This window comes from Camelus bactrianus, chromosome 13 (genome assembly GCF_048773025.1).
Source record: "Camelus bactrianus isolate YW-2024 breed Bactrian camel chromosome 13, ASM4877302v1, whole genome shotgun sequence".
Lineage (NCBI taxonomy): Eukaryota > Metazoa > Chordata > Mammalia > Artiodactyla > Camelidae > Camelus > Camelus bactrianus.
This window is the reverse complement of record NC_133551.1, coordinates 26,865,877-26,886,027: the sequence shown is the minus strand read 5'-3', so window position 1 is coordinate 26,886,027 and position 20,151 is coordinate 26,865,877. Positions and strand designations below refer to the sequence as shown.

Below are 20,151 nucleotides of genomic sequence, written 5' to 3'. Positions count from 1 at the left end.
GTCACATAGTCACATCAGTGTAAGATTACTTAATATTATTTTTTGTGAAGCATTGTCTTTTATTCCGGAATTAAGTCCTGCCTAGTTCTTTGGCTGCAATATGTACTTTCTTTTATGAAGGTACATGATTAGGTAGATGGTTGATTGCTTGGTTTTAAAAATAATGTCCATACTTTATAAAACAAGAAGCTAACAATTATAAGCCTACTAGAAATACTTTGAAATTTTAACATCTTTGGAATTTTACTGAAATGTAAAATTATGGTAAACACCAAATGAGAATATTTTCCTTATAATAAATGAGGTTCTACATAATGCTTACCTTCACTTAAATAAAAGAAAATTCTCATTTTAAGATATATTCAAGATTCTCTGACATTAATAAAGTCATACATCTGAAAGGTACATGATTAAGGATTTAAAATAAAAAATTCAAAAATAGTTCTATAAATTTATAATTCTTGATAGTCCATCATTCATTCATTTATTCATTCATTTACTCGCTCTCTCACCCAGCTACTACTAAGCACCTACTTTAAGCTAGCACGATTGTAGATGTTTAGTTCAGCTCTGAACAAGAAAGACCAGGTCTCTGCCCCAACAAACTGATATACCAGTGAAGGAGACAGACAATAAACAAATTGCATTTGGTGTATTATTATTATTCCTTCAAGTTACTTGCACAAGGGTACTTGGCTAGTGAGAGACTTATCCCAGTTCCTATAATTCTAATGCTCGCTCTACAAATTGCTCACAGGGCTTTGTAGCTCAGCTTACTAATGAAAAGATGAAAGGCTAGCTCCATAAGAATGAGACTGCTTCACGTTGGGCTCCCCAGGAATGACACTTTGGCAAAAGCTGGAGCTCACTTTTCACCATCTGTAAAATGAAGATGCATGAATCTTTGAAGCTGATAATTAAATGAGATAATATAGGTAAAGTACAACTTGTTTTGTAAACCTTAGCTACTATTACCATCATCATTAAACATGAGTCTATTTTTATTTATGCCCAGGAACAAAGAGAATTAGGGTATATGAGCTAGCATGATGAGAAGAAAGTTCGGGCACCTTCTCTTTTATACTACTTACTGGTTTCTGATTCATAAGAGAATTTTGTTGCTGACAAAGTTTGGGATATCTGTTTTGCTTTACAAATATGCATAGACCAAGTGAACTCCAGTGAACTTCACTTTGGTTATTTGATGACTTAAGGAAGAGTGTATGAAAGTCATACCCAGTACAGTTGCTTATTTACCTGTTAGCAGTGTGCCTTGTGCCTGCATGAAGTCCCTGGCAGTCTGTCACTATGGTAACCTGTGGACTTTGGGTGAGGAGCTATAATATATATATGAAGGTACAGTTTGCATTAATAACTAAAATGATCTGAAAAAAAGAGATGACAGATATCCTACTTTATTTTTCCATTTTGTGATCCTCACTTTCAGTTTTCTATATAAAGCAAAGTATTTATTTTCTTCTTTATTTAACATATTTAAGTATTCAGAATGTGTACTAGGTGTCAGGTTCTTGTAGAAACTTCTGAGTTTTATCTGACAATTGGGGTATATCTAATATCTTTACAACCTGCAAGCCACAAGTAACATGTTTTATTTGGCAGGTCATTCTTCATGAGAAACTCTTTAAAAATCATAAAAATCAGAGAATCAGCATGAAGTATTTGTCATGGAAAAAGTTAGAGTTTTGAAGCCAGATAGATCTAGATCCAAATCCTAACTCCTTTATTTGTTAGCTTTGTAAATGACCTTGCTGAACTTCACTTTCTTCATTGATAAAATGGCAAGGATAATATCTAGTTTGTGTGATTGGATGAAATAAGGTAGTAAAGTAACTACCATTCAGTAGAGATCAGTAAATGTTCATTTTCCTTCTGCTCTTCCTGGTACTGCAAAATAGGCTTTTTTTTTTTTTTTACATTTTTTATTGATTTATAATCATTTTACAATGTTGTGTCAAATGCCAGTGTTCAGCACAATTTTTCAGTTATTCATGGACATATACACACTCATTGTCACATTTTTTTCTCTGTGAGTTATCATAACATTTTGTGTATATTTCCCTGTGCTATACAGTGTAGTCTATTCTACAATTTTGAAATCCCAGTCTATCCCTTCCCACCCTCCACCCCCCTGGTAACCACAAGTCTGTATTCTCTGTCTGTGAGTCTATTTCTGTCCTTTATTTACGCTTTGTTTTTGTTTGTTTGTTTGTTTTTGTTTTTGTTTTTTAGATTCCACATATGAGCGATCTCATATGGTATTTTTCTTTCTCTTTCTGGCTTACTTCACTTAGAATGACATTCTCCAGGAGCATCCATGTTGCTGCAAATGGCATTATGTTGTCGGTTTTTATGGCTGAGTAGTATTCCATTGTATAAATATACCACATCTTCTTTATCCAGTCACCTGTTGGTGGACATTTAGGCTGTTTCCATGTTTTGCCTATTGTAAATAGTGCTGCTATGAACATTGGGGTGCAGGTGTCATCCTGAAGTAGATTTCCTTCTGGATACAAGCCCAGGAGTGGGATTCCTGGGTCATATGGTAAATCTATTCCTAGTCTTTTGAGGAATCTCCACACTGTTTTCCATAGTGGCTGCACCAAACTGCATTCCCACCAGCAGTGTAGGAGTGTTCCGCTTTCTCCACAGCCTCTCCAGCATTTGTCATTTGTGGATTTTTGAATGACGGCCATTCTGACTGGTGTGAGGTGATACCTCATTGTAGTTTTGATTTGCATTTCTCTGATAATTAGTGATATTGAGCATTTTTTCATGTGCTTTTTGATCATTTGTATTTCTTCCTTGGAGAATTGCTTGTTTAGGTCTTCTGCCCATTTTTGGATTGGGTTGTTTATTTTTTTCTTATTAAGTCGTATGAGCTGCTTATATATTCTGGAGATCAAGCCTTTGTCGGTTTCACTTGCAAAAATTTTCTCCCATTCCGTAGGTTTTCTTCTTGTTTTATTTCTGGTTTCCTTTGCTGTGCAGAAGCTTGTAAGTTTCATTAGGTCCCATTTGTTTATTCTTGCTTTTATTTCTTCTAGGAGAAAAATTTTTAAATGTATGTCAGATAATGTTTTGCCTATGTTTTCCTCTAGGAGGTTTATTGTATCTTGTCTTATGTTTAAGTCTTTAATCCATTTTGAGTTGATTTTTGTATATGGTGTAAGGGAGTGTTCTAGCTTCATTGTTTTGCATGCTGCTGTCCAGTTTCCCAACACCATTTGCTGAAGAGACTGTCTTTATTCCAATGTATATTCTTGCCTCCTTTGTCAAAGATGAGTTGACCCAAAGTTTGTGGGTTCATTTCTGGGCTCTCTATTCTGTTCCATTGGTCTATATGTCTGTTTTGGTACCAATACCATGCTGTCTTGATGACTGTAGCTCTATAGTATTGTCTGAAGTCTGGGAGAGTTATTCCTCCAGCCTCTTTCTTTCTCTTCAGTAATGCTTTGGCAATTCTAGGTCTTTGATGGTTCCATATGAATTTTATTATGATTTTTTCTAGTTCTGTGAAATATGTCCTGGGTAATTGGATAGAGATTGCATTAAATCTGTAGATTGCCTTGGGCAGTGTGACCATTTTAACAATATTGATTCTTCCAATCCAAGAGCATGGAATATCTTTCCATTTTTTAAAATCTTCTTTAATTTCCTTCATCAATGGTTTATAGTTTTCTGTGTATAATTCTTTCACCTCCTTGGTTAGATTTATTCCCAGATATTTTATTACTTTGGGTGCTATTTTAAAGGGGATTGTTTCTTTACTTTCTTCTTCTGTTGATTTATTGTTAGTGTAAAGAAATGCAACTGATTTTTGAACGTTAATTTTGTAACCTGCTACCTTGCTGAATTCTTCAATCAGCTCTAGTAGCTTTTGTGTGGACCTTTTAGGGTTTTCTATATATAGTAACATGTCATCAGCATATAATGACACTTTTACCTCTTCTTTTCCAATTTGGATCCCTTTTATTTCTTTCTCTTGCCTGACTGCTGTGGCTAGGAATTCCAGGACTATGTTGAATAGGAGTGGTGATAGTGGGCATCCTTGTCTTGTCCCAGATTTTAGTGGGAAGCTTTTGAGTTTTTCACCGTTGAGTACTATGCTGGCTGTAGGTTTGTCATATATAGCTTTTATTATGTTGAGATATGTTCCCTCTATACCCACTTTGGTGAGAGTTTTTATCATAAATGGGTGTTGAATTTTATCAAATGCTTTTTCTGCATCGATTGAGATGATCATGTGGTTTTTGTCCTTTCTCTTGTTGATGTGATGTATTACACTGATTGATTTGCGTATGTTGAACCAGCCTTGTGTCCCTGGGATGAACCCCACTTGGTCATGATGTATAATCTTTTTTATGTGTTGTTGGATTCTATTTGCTAAAATTTTGGTGAGGATTTTGGCGTCTATGTTCATCAGTGATATTGGCCTATAATTCTCTTTTTTTGTAGTGTCTTTGCCTGGTTTTGGTATCAGGGTGATGGTGGCTTCATAAAATGAGTTTGGGAGTATTCCCTCCTTTTCAATCGTCTGGAAGAGTTTGAGAAGGACTGGTATGAGTTCCTCTTTGTATGTTTGGTAGAATTCCCCGGTGAAGCCGTCCGGTCCTGGACTTTTATTTGTAGGGAGGTTTTTAATTGCTATTTCTATTTCCTTTCTAGTGATCGGATTGTTCAAGTGTTCAGATTCTTCTTGATTCAGTTTTGGTGGACAGTATGTTTCCAGAAACTTGTCCATCTCCTCTAGGTTATAAATAGGCTTTTTAAGTATAGATACGGAGGTACTTAATTTTTATCCATTAATTTGTTCATCCATACAAAAGACAATGTTGCATAACCCCAGTGAGGTGGGAAGTATGGACATTTAAATGGCCCACCTGCAATAAGATCTACTGTGTTTAAACACTGTGACTCTCAACAGGGCTGGCTATTCCACAGAAGCTGGGGGATCAGTGCCATCCAATACAAACAGAAGCTGAGCATGCTTTCCACCAAACAGTGGGAAAATTATTTTTTCCCACTGACATTTTTATTGTAGGCAAGACTGAATGATCAGGAATACAGATACATTAATAAGAGAATACATAAAGAGATCCTCTGAGTATGATTTTTCAACATTTAAAAAATGTTATGTAAAACATTTATCTAACACATTTTTATACAACTGTGTGGAAAGATAGTGAATTGAGTTTTGGGGTGATAGATAAAGTAATGAACTGACCCTACAGCCTGAGTGACTAATGACGTGTGATTGCTAAAAATGAATAACAAAAATGTATTTGTGTATGTGTGTGGGTTTGTATGTAGAAGAAGGTAGATTCTCCAGGCATTGCAAATGATGTAGGTATATTTTCCCCTTTTGCTGTTGATTGGAGAGCAGGACAAACCCTGGAAAGAGGAGTCACTAGGCATGTGGAGTAAAAAAATAACTATTTTGTCACTTGCAGGAAGTGTGTAATGCCTTATCTTGTGTTTCCCCAATATCTTGAAGAAAAAAATCTTTGACCTGACTTACAATTATGGTTCATGACCATGACAATTATGGTTCTTGACGTTAAAAACAAACCATTTCTTTTTAGTCCTGTTATTCTGGGGATCATGCTAGATGCTAGGGATACAAAAATTAAAAGAGTACCAGCTCTTTTACAATATGCTGGGCAAAGGCTGAGGGGAGGGGTAAAGATACATTAATGAATATAATACAGCTCACTCTTTTAATTACTATGCTCAGTGTTTATATTGTTAAGGCATGAATGAGAATGTCACTTTTCCCTGGATTTATCAGTCAGGGTTCAGTCCGAAAAACAAAAGCTCTTCCATGTATTCCAGTTTTCAAAAATTAATTCAAGGAATTAGAGACTTCATATCTCTGGAAGAAATGGGACATTACAATTTACTAAAGCCACCACCAATATTTTCAGCCTGAGTGGTAAGAATGTGTGGGTTTTTGGAGTTCATTGGGAAGCCATTACAATTTTCTACAACCTCTGGGGAACTCCTATGACTTATCTCAACCACAGCACCCCTCTCAAGAATGAGTCGGGAAATTGTTCTCAATCTCAAATCTGCTGAGGAGACATTAGCTGCAGCTGGCTTCAGAGAACAACACCTTCTCCTTCTGTCCCATTTTCAAAATTTTATGTAAGGGCTTCCCACTGGTAGACTCCAGGCCAGAACTATATGGAGAAGGGAATTTTGAGAAATGTAGTTCCAGGCTTATCTTATGCAGTACAAAGAAAACATAATCATGTAAGTGAATAAATAATAACAGAGTACCAATTGCTAGGCATATTTGAAAAATAAACAAATATAAATTCTAGAGTTAAAATCTACAATTTAAAACTCATCAGTGGATCAGGTCAGAGATTAGATATAACTGAAGAGAGAATTAAGAAACTAGATTAAGTATCTAAAGTAAATACCCAGAATGCAGCACAGAAAGATAAGGAGATAGAAAATAAGGATGAGAAGTTAAAATACATGGAGGATAGAATGAGAGAGTTTCAGTAGAATACAGATAATATACTAAAACTGCATAACTGAGGAAAATTTATAAAGGGGGCAATTTATAAAATAAGGATATAATGAAGTCAATATATTAGGAAGTGGGATGCAGATAAAGGTTCCTGGAGTCAGGAACAAACAGAACTTTGAGGTTAGGTTGTTAGATCAACCATGTAGATGCTGAATTTGCTTGTGAATTGAGGTTGTGAGGAACATTCTGAGAGAAAGAATAAGGAGAACAAAGATTACTCTGACTGCTGTGTTGAGAGTAGATTGCAACCTTAAACTGAAGTTTCCTCTTCCAAACTCCAAATGATTATTATTTTTGGGGGGAGGGGGAGGTAATTAGGTTTGTTTGTTTGTTTGTTTGTTTATTTTTAATGGAAGTACTGGGGATTGAGCACAGGACCTTGTGCATGTTAAACATGCAGTCTACCACTGAGCTATACCCTCCCCCTCCATATGATTATTAATTCCCACAGGTGTTGGGGAAACTGGAGGATTTGAAATTGGCTGAGAAAAGACACAAGTCTTCTCATCTTATGTACTGCTCTGGATGCTTACAAATCCATGGGGTATTAAAGCAAAGGTTCACCTTAGGGTCCTTGACAGAAGTAGCCTTTTACCTCTTTGCCATAAATCTCATAAATGTTACATGAAAACAACATGGCAAGAAGAGGTCACAGATATTTGAATTAGAAATGTCTGTGCTCTTTTTGCATATACTAGCTATGATATCTTGGTCAAATTATTCCATCTGTGAAAACTGAGATAACATTGCCCATCTCATGGGACTGTTGTAAGCAATCACACACACATACATACTTGCTTAGCCTAGTAACTGATGCCAAGTAGGTGAGCCACAGATATTAATTTTTTCTTTCTTTGTGAACCTTTTAAAATGGGGGTGACAATAATTACAGGTAACTTAAATGTCTGGGCCAGGAATGACTATAATAGATTATTTAAATTATGGGTGATTTGGTTATTAAGACAAGTACCCTATGTTCTGGGCCTCTATGGAAGGCTAGCTTAAACAAAAAAGCAAAAACTGAGCAAACTTTCCTCAACTGTAAGTTATTATTATTAAATACTATCCAATGGACTAAATGGAGAAAGAATTTCATGCACCTGCTAACTAAGGAACCAGCACAATTGATTACTTAATAACTAGACCTACCCTGTATATCTCTGTGTTGGATTTGAATTTTTGTGGCAGGTTCAAAGTAATCATTTTCCCCTTAAATGGAGAATCCACTCTTTTTCTGTATATCTCTGCCCCACGATTTCATGAATATTAGGAAAATAATGATGATTGAAGAATTGAGAAAAATTAACAAGGGCAAAGCCTCTTGGACTCTACAGTAAATATTATGAGATCCTAGACCTAGTGCTATCTGTTCCAGCTGAATTGAGAAATGTTTTCTAAGCATTTCTTATAAAAAGTTACGAGGCTTCCCCTGAGTACTTATCTAAGAACATGAACAGAGCAGGACTTCCTATTTGAGAAATTCAAACTATGGATATTTTTGCAGACTTTTTATTTGCAAGTAGGAAACTTGTTATTTAAAGTGAGAAAAAAAGTCAGATTAAAAAATTTTCACCATGCAACATTAACTTCATATATTATATATAAAGATGGAAAGCATACATTCATTTACAACTGTTTATTAAAAATTTTCTACATTCCAAGAATTTTCTAGGCACCAGGGACACAGCAGCTCAGACAAAATTCCCTGCCCTTGTGGAACGTATCTTCCAATGACAGAGAGGAGAAAATAAAATAAATGAGTAAATTCAAAAGCATGTTTGATGGTGATAAAAAAGTGAGGAGAATTTTCAAGCAGGGAGGGAACTAGGGAGTATGGGATGCAGAGGCTCAATTTTAGACAGCATGGCCAGGGAGAATCTCAGTGAGAAGATAATATTGAAGCAAAGACTTGATGGGGGTTAGTGAGCCAGACAGATATCTGAGGGGAAGAGCAATCCAGGCAGAGGGAAAAGCAAGTACAAAGACCCTGAGTGGGGAGCTGGAGGAACTGGAAGGATATCTCTGTGCTTAAGAGATGAATGAGCAAAAGAAGTTGAAGGAAGTGAAATCAGAGGGGAAATGAGGAATAAGGGATATACAGTGGGGAGGGTCTTATAAATAATTATAAAGAGATGGAAAGCCAATGAAAATTTTGGAGAATGGCAAGATCTGGATTTTGTTCCAACAGAATGATCTGTATTTCTAATGAGCATCAATTATAGAGGGCATAATGGTTAATCTTATGTGTCAACTTAAATGGGCCATGGGTGCCCTTTGGTCTTGTATTATTCTGAGTGTTTCTGCAGAGGTGTTTTTGGATGAACTTGACATTTAAATCAAGACTGACTAAAGGCAGATTGCCTTCCTTGCTGTGGGTGGGCCCATCCAATCAGCTGAAAACCTGAACAGAGCAAAAGGCTGACCTTCCTCTGAGTAAGAGGGAATTTCTAATGGCCAACTGTCTTTCAGCAGGTGCATTTGTTTTGTTGTTTGCTTTTTTCCTGCTTTGGAATCAAACTAAAACATCAGCTCTTCCTGGGTCTCCAGACTGCTGACCTTCAGACTGGAACTACATCATTGGCTCTCCTAGTTTTCAAGCCTTTGGACTTAGACTGGGAATATTCCATTGACTCTCCTGAACCTCCAGCTTGGTGAAAGCAAATCTTGGGACTTGTCAACCTCCATTATTGCATGAGCCAATTCTTTATAATAAAACTTTCTCTCTCTCTTTTTGTATCTATATCTATATCTATAACTATATCTATAAATCTGTCTCCTATTGGTTCTGTTTCTCTGGAGAAGCCTGACTAATACAGTGGGGAAGGAAGGATGGAAGCTTGGAAATTAGTGAGGAAGCATTGTAATAATCTAAGTAAGAGTTGATGGTGGCCTGGACCATGGATGGAGCACAGGAGGAGGAGAAAAGTGGTTTATTCTGGATATGTTTTAATGATAGAATCAATAGAATTTGTCAGTGGATTTGATTTGCATTGTTAGAAAAAGAGAGAAATAAACTATGATGACTTCAAGGTTTTCACACCTGGAAAAGAGGACATTGACCAAGACAGCAAAGAGTGTAGGAGGAGCAGGTTTTGAGTTTAGGAATTCAGTTTTGGACAGGTTGGGTCTGAGACACCCAAGCAGAGATGTCAAGTGGACAACTGGGCATATGAAGTTGAGGTTCAGAATAAAAGTGTGGATTGGGTATATAAATTTGGGAGTATTCAGCATAAAGGTATTATTTAAGTTATAAAACTGGATGAGGTCACCATCTTCATGAGTGCAAGTAGAGAAGATATCTAAGGGCTGACCATTAGGACATTGGGTAGATGACAAGTGACTAGCAAAGAAGTCTGGGAATGATCAGCCAGTAAGGTCAAAGGAAAACTGGGGACTATACTGTCTGGGAAATTAAGTGGAAAAGGTGTTTCAAGGAGGAAAGCAGAAGGACAGAACACCTGTATTCTGAGTCTTGTTAGAAACTTTTAGTCTTTATTTCTCTGCTAGTCATCAGCTGCTAAAATTTTTATTGAGAAAAGTCATGTAAGATACACATTATGTATTCTGTTATGAAAATTCTCCATCTTTATCATATAATATGCCAGAATATATCTTAAGGCAAGGTTCACAAAATATTTCATGTGGCATGCTAGTTTCCCGTCCTGTAGAAAAAGGAAAGAATTTCAGCTTCAAATAAGTGTCATAAGAACAGATTTCTCTATTTCAGCTTTCCTATGGTAATTTATGAATCTCTAAGATAATATAGTGTGGATAATACAGTATGCAATGTTTCTCAAACTTAATCATTTTTTATTATGAAGTATATTGAGGGGCTAATTATCCAGAATACAGAACTTTGTTTCCTTGAAACAGCATTCTTGTATAACTTCCACTGGCTCCTTAGAGGACTTCCTTTATAAAGTTGTGCTTACGACTTCATGCCCTTAGTTTTTTCCCAGCATATGAAATACTCATATGAAGAATGGTTTTACTATTTTAAATATTCAACTGCATAGAAGAAATTGATTAGTCACTCAGTGTACTGTTTACAAAAACATTCATTTGAAAAATCTTCTGAGAGCTCAGAATTATGAAAATGCTCCTTCTGTATTTCTGTTTTTGGAACTGTGGTGGTGTAAGTATTTGAATCCCATTGAAAGTAACTAAAACTCATGGGAAAGGGTACAAACATCTAAAGAGCATGGATGTGCTGATAAGAAAGTGAATAAATTTTCAAATTGGTGACCAGAGATAGACACTTAGAGAAGTAAACTGAGCCCAGAGCTGGCTTTGACCTTGAGAACATTTGCAACAAGGAATGAACTTGGGCTTTATATGCCCTCACAGGGTATAGGGAACAAGGGAAAACCCAGGGCTTCTCATAATGGGGAGTCTGATTGGAAAGCACACTTACATAAAATTGGAACTCCCCTAAAAGCCTTCATTCTCAACAACATGATGAAATTCTAATAACTACCTCCCAGGCAACTGTGAGGCTAATCAGTTCTCTCAAACCTTGGCTTTGAATGGAGTGGGAAAAATATGCTATTGAGCGTTTGGAATAATGGATTGGCCCTATGCGAGTTGTAGCAGGAAATCACACTACTTATGTAGCTTCCAGAAAACTTCACACCAAAAATTAAATTAAAAGGGATTGCAAGCTTGTAGTGCCTCAGCAGCTTGGGAGAAGCAAATCCAAATCCTCTTGGAAGAAACCCATTTTAATCCCAGCCCTAAAAAATTTCCACTAGCAGTTCACAGTAAAGAAGTAAACATACAAGAGAAAAGCAACAAAACCCAGCAAAAACAACAGGCCTTAGAAACAGAGAAGAAAAAACTTCAGATAAGGAAATTAGACATAACTTGAAATGATTATGTTTAAAAGAAGAAAATCAAGCATGAAAATATGTGAAGCAAGTAAGAAACTGTAAAGAATTACCAATCAGATTAGACGAAGAAACTCAACAGAATATCAAATCAGCATTATCCGCTGATGACATTTGGGTCTGATGAGAACATTTGACATGTGATAGAAAGGAGTTATATCAGGTAATCAAATGAATGACCCAAACTCATGCCTGTTCTTTCATTTGTTCCAAATTCAGTATCATCTGTGTATGCTCCTTACAGATTAGTCACATTATTACATATGTCTTTCTCTTTTCTACACCATATTTCTTCTCTCCTTCAGTGAACCTACATATAGCTGTTAGCTTGTGAAGGGTCATTGGAAAGGGATACAGGGATTTTGAAGATCCACATTTCCCCTGTAGTTGGCAAGTTGTTTGGCAAAGGCTGTGTGTGGAAATTCCAGGCAGCTAGAACCATTGCAGTGAAATGGTTGCAGGCCAGTGTGTTTATCTCCCATTCTCTTTTATCTCCCTTCTTTTGTGTGATTATCCATCTGTGTCTTCCATCTTCTGTTCTTTCTTTTTATTTCTTTCTCCACTTAGAATTGTTCTGGGTAAAGCATCTTGATGGAAAGGTAAGAGGAGGTTACTTCAGTGTGGGCTAGAAAGAGATGAAATACTTTAACACAGATAGTGGAGAGAAAGAGAGATCAGGTAAGTTGGTTGCAGGCTTCAAAGTAGCTGTGAAGCAATGCCAATGGATCAAGATGGTACAATTAGTAAAAGGAAAGAATAGAATGCCTTGAACTCTGACAAATGAGTGCAGACAGACAATAAATCTCTTCATCACCATTATTAAAATAACTATCACAAGAGTAGCTTTGTTTAAACATCAGAAATAAGTGAAATATTACAGATTCCATTTTGACATTTTATGTTAATTAATGAATTTTCTTATACTATGAACGAAATAGTCCTTCCAGATACACTTTAGAACAGGAATAATGGCCTATCCTGTGATCCTGGCATTTTTTTTAACTCCTTCATAATGTTGTAAAGTGATTCTGATATTCAAAAACAATCTAAACTTAGGTTCATGAAGATTTCTAGATCAGTGATGCCTCTGCCAGAGTCCATGAGGAAAGAAAGTGTGTGCAGAGGATTTAACTGAGCAGAAGTTAATGAAGCAGCTGTTTACAGAGGAGGATGAAAGTAAGAAAACCCACAACGGGTGGTAAAATGCCCAAGGACTAGTGGGAGTTATTTCCTATCACTAGGCCTGAAATGGCAAGGGAAACTGATAGAAATATAAAACCCAAAGTCAGTTTGGGGCCATTAAAAAAAGGAACTATGACCATAGAATGCAACTATGACCAGAGTCCAGACCAGACAAGGAGAGTAGGAGGTGAACAAACACCCTAACTTCTCTCTCTTCTCACCTTCTGATCTCTGGTCAATACCTCCCATCAACCAAACCAAACCAGAAGCCAGAGGGCAAGGGAGCCTAAATGATGGGTTCATAGGAGTCATCCTACCTGGGCACAGAGCAGAACATTGATGGGCAAAGAATAAATGTGTGGAGGGCAGGTGGCAGGTAACTAATAGAAGCAATTTCAGTAGTTGATTTTCTTTTCTATTCTATCAATGTGATAAAGATTAGTTAGTTAAAAAATATTTTTACCTTGAATCAGTGGTTCTTAACCAAGGTGTGTACCTCCAATTCAGCTGTGGAGATTTAAAAAATATATATGTCTGAGGTACTTTTTCCAGGGACCTTAAACAAGAGCCAAGAATCTGCATTTCGAAAAAGTTCTTCAGGTTATTTGGATGTTCATCCCTGGTTAAGAATCTTAGGTCTGGCAGTACCAAATGCTCTAACACCACTGTAAGGCTGTCACTCACAGTAGTTTAATCACACGTTAAACTACTGGAATACTGCCTGCATTAGTTGGTCATAGTTCGTTTAGAAAAATAGAAACCATCTTATATCTTTTAAGCCAAAGAAAATTAAGACAAGGAAAGAGTTCTACAGGTCACAGATGGATGAGAAAGCAAACGGATAACGAGGCAGCTGGATATTTGCAAAACAGAAAGTCATTGCCATATCTGGGCATGGAGTGTCAGTGGGAAAAGCCAAGATTATTTGGCTGGAACTAAAGCCTTGGTGGAGGCTGCCTTGAAAGGGCTGGGCTACCAAGGAAAAGTCTGACAGAACCGTGGAGACACAGCTGCTTTTAGAGACCCACAGGAGAAATGAAAGGGGTAGAGATACCTTTTCTTCTATAGCTACCCTCCAATTCTCTGTTAATTCCTCCCATTGGATGAATTTACCCGGAGGCCAGAAGGCAAGGGATCCCATCAAACAGAGCATGGCAAGAGGAAGAGCAAGAAATATACGTGAAAGCAGACAGACATTTAGTTAGCATACTCATCACCAGATTTTAAGGGTGACCACCAGAGCTGTCTGAGCTTGGAGAGTCAGTCCCTCTGAGGCAGCTCTGTCCCTTCCTGATCTTGATCCCTGGATACTGAGGAAGTAAGACCCTCTAAAGACTCTGATATCCCCTGGATATCGAGATGTCAAGGAAGAAAAGTTATTGGCTAATCAGCATTTGAGCCAGAACTTAACACTGATTAATTTTGAAGAAGTTGGATCATGAAAGATGGCTTGGAACTAAGGCTGTGAATAAAGCATGCATTTTATAGGTCTGCATATTTGAGGACCCAGCTACACAGAGTGGGAGCAGGCCGGTGGTTTGGGTGGTGAGTCTCCTGGGTGGTAAGTGTGAGTGGCATGTTCTCCTCCCATCTGCTCTTATCCCACAGTCCCCAAGGGGCCTAGATGTCAACCATTAATACTTTAGGAACTATTTCATGCTGGAGAACTAAGAAGGCTTCAGACTCCTTGTACAACCATTAATGATTCTGATGAAAAAGTCAGAAATGGGAGTAAGGTTAGGTCTGGAGCATGAGGGTCAGAACGTTGCTTCAGGTCAGTGTTTCATATGTGCTACTCGAAGGGGTTCTTCAGGTAGAACATTTATAGTTAATAGTCCTTTCTCCATTCTTGGTTTTTTGTTTGTTTTGTTTTGGAAGAATTGGTTGAAGTTTGGCTTAGATCTTTTCGATCTTTACCAGGCAGAAAAATGTTAAATCTCATTATGCTGTTTGCAGTTACGCATGTCAGAGTTCTTTGGCAATCTTGCAGAAACAGAACTGAATCAAAACACCAGGGTGTTCTAGGGACACTGGTCATAGAGCTCTTCTGTAAATGGCTTACCTCTGGCTGGGACACATCCTACTTTGGAATATTTAATTCTGAAATCCATGGAGGAAATTGAAATACAAGCCTTCCCTATGTGAGAGAATCTCTTCAAAAGTGCTTGCAGCTGTGGCCCTTCTCTTGCTCTTTCACACACATAATGTACTAAAAACTACAGTGAAGTAGTCCTGTAGGTGGGAGATCCAGAAGAATCATAGCTCAATTGCTTATGGGTAAGCTTCAGTATAAGAAAGATTGTAGAGAGTAAGTCAGATCCTTTACAAAAGCTGACAGTTTTTGCTTCTTACACTAGTCTATGATAATTCAGTTTTACAAGTAGAGTTTGAGTGTTTTGCACATATAAGACATTGTGCTCAGTCATATAGTTGAGCTAAGTAAAGCTCTTTCCTTTAAGAAGCCTACAATAAATAGGGGGACAAGGTAAATTCTTAAGAAAACTTAGTACAGTGTAAAGCAAAATTCAGTATCTCCTGTGACCCAGAGGTCTTCCAGTTCAACATGTCCAAAGAGGGAGAAAGAACATCCAGCTGATATCACTGGAGAGCTTGCATGTGAGATTTGAAGGCTTGATAGAATTTGATTGGTGGAGACGGGGTGGGCATAGAGATTATTCTAGACTGCAGGAGAAGCAGAAATGAGGAAGTACGGGGGAGCCTGTGAGCAAAAAGAGGGTCTGTGTGACTGCGGTATAGAGAATGGAAAAGGCTCAAATAAGCAGGGACAGAGGAAAGGAGACTTTGATGAGAAGGCCTGATCGAGGAAATTATCCTAATTCATTTGAGTTGAGAGTCACTAAAGACTTCGAGTAAAGTGTGATATAGTCAGAGTGACTCTTAGGAAGATAAATCTGGCAGCATTTCAAGAGCAACATAGTGGAAGGAAGTCCAGTTAGGAAGCCAGTGTGAAAATCTGGACTTGAGGTAATGAGGTCCTGAACAGGTACAGTAGAAGTGGGGATTAACAAAACAGGTATTGCTGAAGAAAGATCTATATGACTAGCAGCCGATTGGCTATAGGAGGCAACCAAGAAGAATTGAGATTAATTTTCAGGTACTAAATTGGGTGAGGGGAGAGTACCGCTGCTGCTGTTAAATGGGAGTAAAAGCAGGAAGCTGCCATGGAGAATATGATGATTCAGTTTGGACAATGAAACTGAGGTGCAAATGCAATAGGACATCCCCCCAAAGTGAGCGTGGTCAGAACTACATGTACATTCGGGAGTCATTTGAATATCTATGAGAACTGACACTGTTAGAGGCTGAAATCCTTTGGAAAGAGTATATGTAGAGAGAAAGAGAAGGATCAAGAACTGATAGGGTGAAAAAATCCACATTTACTGGATGCAAAGAGGAAAGGGAGTCAATAAAGCATTTAGAAGAGAAGTTGTCAAACAGGGTAGGGGAGAGTAAGCAGAGCACAGAGTCACAGTTCAACTCACATCGATTCAGTGGAACTAAAACTGTTCATTACGCAGCTACCAATAAGGCATGTTAGATACTGGGAACACCACAATAAATTAAACAGATCCTTTGCCTTCACAGAGGTGAAAATCTAGTAGGAGAAACAGACAGTTATAATTGTGACTATAATACAGTGTGATAAATGCTCTGTTATTTACTGCAGCCATGTATGTCTCGATATTATCTATACCATGGGAATAATAATAGTGCCTATTGGGTTGTGGTAAAAAGTTAATACATGTCAGGCACACAGAAACTACTCAATAAATGTTAGTGCCTCCTTCTTTTTTATTTTTGCCATTCTTATTATTGCTATGATAGGCAGGTGCAGGATGCACACAAGGTGACTCGGGTAGTTGTGGAAGGGATCTCAGAGGAATGTTGTTCAGCTGGGAATAGAATTAAAGAGGACGGAAAAATTAACACATGAAAAGGCACAAAGATGAGAGGTGCTGTGGTGTATTCCTCAAGGAAAGGAAAGAAATTTTTGAAGAAGTTAGCAACATGATTGAATGCTACAGAGAATTTAAAGATGATGAAGACATAAAAAAATGTTAAAAAAAAAAGATGATGAAGACAGAAAAAGACATTTGAATTTATTGGTTAGGAAGCCACAGTGTTGTAGGCTGCATATATCTCCTCAAAGTTCATATGTTGAAGCCCTAACACTCAGCACCTCAGAATGTTACTGTATTGGGAGATAGGCCCTTTAAAGGGGTGACTAAGTTAAAAATGGGGCCATTAGGGTGGGCCCTAATCTGATTCAAATGGTGTCCTTATAGGAAGATAAAATTTAGACACAAAAAGAGACACCAAGGATGTGAGCATACAGAAGAAAGACTAAAGACCATGTGAGGACACAGCGAGGAGATGGCCACAGCCACCTGCAAGGAGAGAAGCCTCAGAAAAAAACTAGTCTTGCTGACACCTTGACCTTGGATGTCTAACCTCTGGAACTGTGAGAAAATACATTTCTGTTATTCAAGGCACCCAGTCTGTTACATTCAAAGAGAGTAGATAAGCCAGAATGCAATGGGTTAATGATGAGTGGGTGGCCAGGAAATAGGGAAATAGAAGCTATTGAAAAAGTAATGAATTTTTAAGACAGTGGTAATGAACCATGATTTCCCCCAGGGGATCTGATTTACTGAGGGTACGGTTTCTTCTAAGTGAATTTTAGAGTTAGAGAATTTTTTTTAACTCTCTTTTTAAAATGAAATAATTTTGGAAATGTACCTCAGCTATACGGATAAATTACCTTACCTGTACTTGAGTGTGACAACTGAATCAATCTTGGGACCACAAGGCAAGCCTAATCTTTTACTTTTATAGTAGTGTTATCAGCAGTTCCGAAAGTTGGGCATGTTGTAGTTTCCCTAGAGTCAGGAAGATTTCTTTTTTGAGAGGGGGGGTTTTGGGAATGAGCATAACAAAAGACATAATAACTGTTTGCTTCTAAAATAATTTATTTGTTTGGAGTCCCAACTCCTAAATTTAGGCATAAGACCACCTACACATTCTACTGAAGCCTCAAAAATATTTAGCAGCCATTTAGCATTATTAAGCATGCAAGGTCAAGAATTCAGGTTTTACAGGCATTAACTATCTAATCTGATTTCATACCATCCTCCAAAATGAAGCTGCTTCTCACTGATGCCAAACTTGTTTGTCTCCCTAGTCTTGCCTGATGTTCTCATTGTCATCACCATGATTTTGGTCATGTTGTACCTATATCTGGAATAGCATTCCATCAACACTCCAAAATATTCTACACGCTTCTCAGTTCTACTCATCTTTTGATCTGCTCAAGTCCTTCCTCTGCTAATGAAGTTTCATCTGTGTACTCTAATCAAAAGGAGTCTATTTTTCATGATTTCCTATAGTACTTATATTCTGTTCTTCCAGAACAGGACAAAAATTATTAGCTTTGGACTTGGACAGACTTTGGTTCAAATTTCAGACCTTTCATTTGATAGCCATTCAACTTTGGATGAATTGGTTCATTTTTGTGAACCTCCATTTTTTTCCCCTTGCTCTAAAGTAAACGGGTAATAGAAGTGTGTTAATGTTTAAATCAGACTGTGTATGAAGTGCATACTGTATAATTGATGACCAAGAGTCTGTGCTCTCTTGGTTAGAAAGAAAAGAAACTTAATCTAATTTAGGCAAAAATGAGCTTATTCTAAGGACACAAGGATGTCTCAGAATCACCCAGGACAGACTAAACAACCAGACTGCAGAGTCAGTGGGAACTGAGACAATCTCAAGTACCAGCCGCATTCCCATCTTTGTCTTTCTGTCATGTGGCTTTCCTTTTCCTCCCTGCACATCTACCCTGATGCCTCACTCCCAGCCAGCGCTCTCCGAGTCTCTGTTTCCTCATAACATATGGCTCCGAAAAGACCACGTCAGTCCAAACTCTAGATGAACCTTTAGTTCAAGCACTGAAATCATAGGTAACTTCCTTCCTTGTCCTTTTAGTTTAAATTCCTCAAGGAGACGGTCTGATTGGTTTGGCTTCTCTTCAAACCAGACCACAAAAACCAATGATGTGCTTACAGTGGGCCAACCCGGGCAGGGATCAGTCCTTCTCCACTCAGTTGTTACCTGATCGCTCTGTAGTCTGCTGCTTACTGTACAGGAACAAGGCATGAAGCAGGTTCCCTAAGAGAGATACTAGTGGTGGGGGATGGCTGAGGAGCAGATACCATTAAATATTTCTGAGTTTTCTAGTCAAATGCTCACTATTCCTAACAATTTCACACTGATTATATTGTCATTTGCCTAAAATGGTTTTACTGTTTTTTTGCAAACAAAGCTGTTTATAATGCATGCCACATAATATTTCACATAGTGTCAATATTTATTCATCAATGTTCAGTCAAATATTTCTTAGACACTTATATATCAAGCCCTGTTACTAAGGATATGGTAATGAACCAAATACACAAATTCTTGACATCATGGATCTTATATTCTGAAATTTTAATTTCCCACTTAGGTACTTGGAAGAGTCATAATGATTTTATGTAATCATCCTCCTCAGAATGAAGCTGTTACACCCATTCAATTTTCTTTCCTTGCTGTATTTTCTCCCTAGCACTGCATAAACACATGATGTATACTATTTATCAGTCTTGTTTGTTGTCTCCATTACTAGTCTGAAAGCTCATAAATACAGGGATTTTTATACCTTTTCCTCACTTTCTCTATCTTTAGCACTGATATTTGTTGAAAGCAAGAATAAATGAACCATTGTACTTAATTTTTGTGAACTGTTAGGCACTATGTTAGCTATTTTTATAGAGATTAGTTTATTTACTATTCCTGATAACTCCATAAGGTGTTTGTTATGGTGTCATCACTTTATAGATCAAAAAACTGAGCATAAAAAGACTAAATTTGTTGTCCAATCTCACATAGCCAGAAGTGCAGAGATACTTGGATTCAAGTGTGTCTGACTCCAGAGCTCATGTTCTTCACCACTGAACAATATACAACCTGTAAATAAAATACTGGTCTACAGAAATAGTGATGAGTCTGCACTGGTCCGTGCCTCGCTGTAATATTCCTGTTTGATGACAGTATAGATTGAAAGTGGACTGTTAATTGAGGAAGCAATGTAAATGAATTGCTATGCTAGAGTGTTCCTGGCTCCATATCCTTGCCCTCTCCTGCCAGGATTCTTGGAAAGGAGTTCTAAAATGTGTCTAGGATGTATGCTGGGGAAAATAAGGAGATAGAGATAAGGAGGCACTGCAGAAATGCAACATAGTTATTCATAGAGTCCTGAATTACTGGCTTCTCAGTATATAAGCCTGTCCAAGTCTCTTCTGTCTAATAAAGAAGTCTTCATTGTTGTGATGATTAATTCCAACATCCCTGCCCTTCAGGAACTTACAGTGCGGTGGGGATAGCCAGGCAAGAGCTGTGACAGGGATAATGCTCAAGGTTAGAGATCACACAGCATGGGTGCCTAAGTCCATGTTTCTTAAAGAA

The 20,151-nt window shown here is 37.6% G+C and overlaps 1 long non-coding RNA gene across 1 annotated transcript in view; it reads left to right on the top strand.

The window, feature by feature from the left end:
- The window catches only part of LOC123619259 (uncharacterized), a 258,225-nt gene that overhangs the window by 78,374 nt on the left and 159,700 nt on the right, over positions 1-20,151 (top strand). The window lies entirely within an intron of this gene.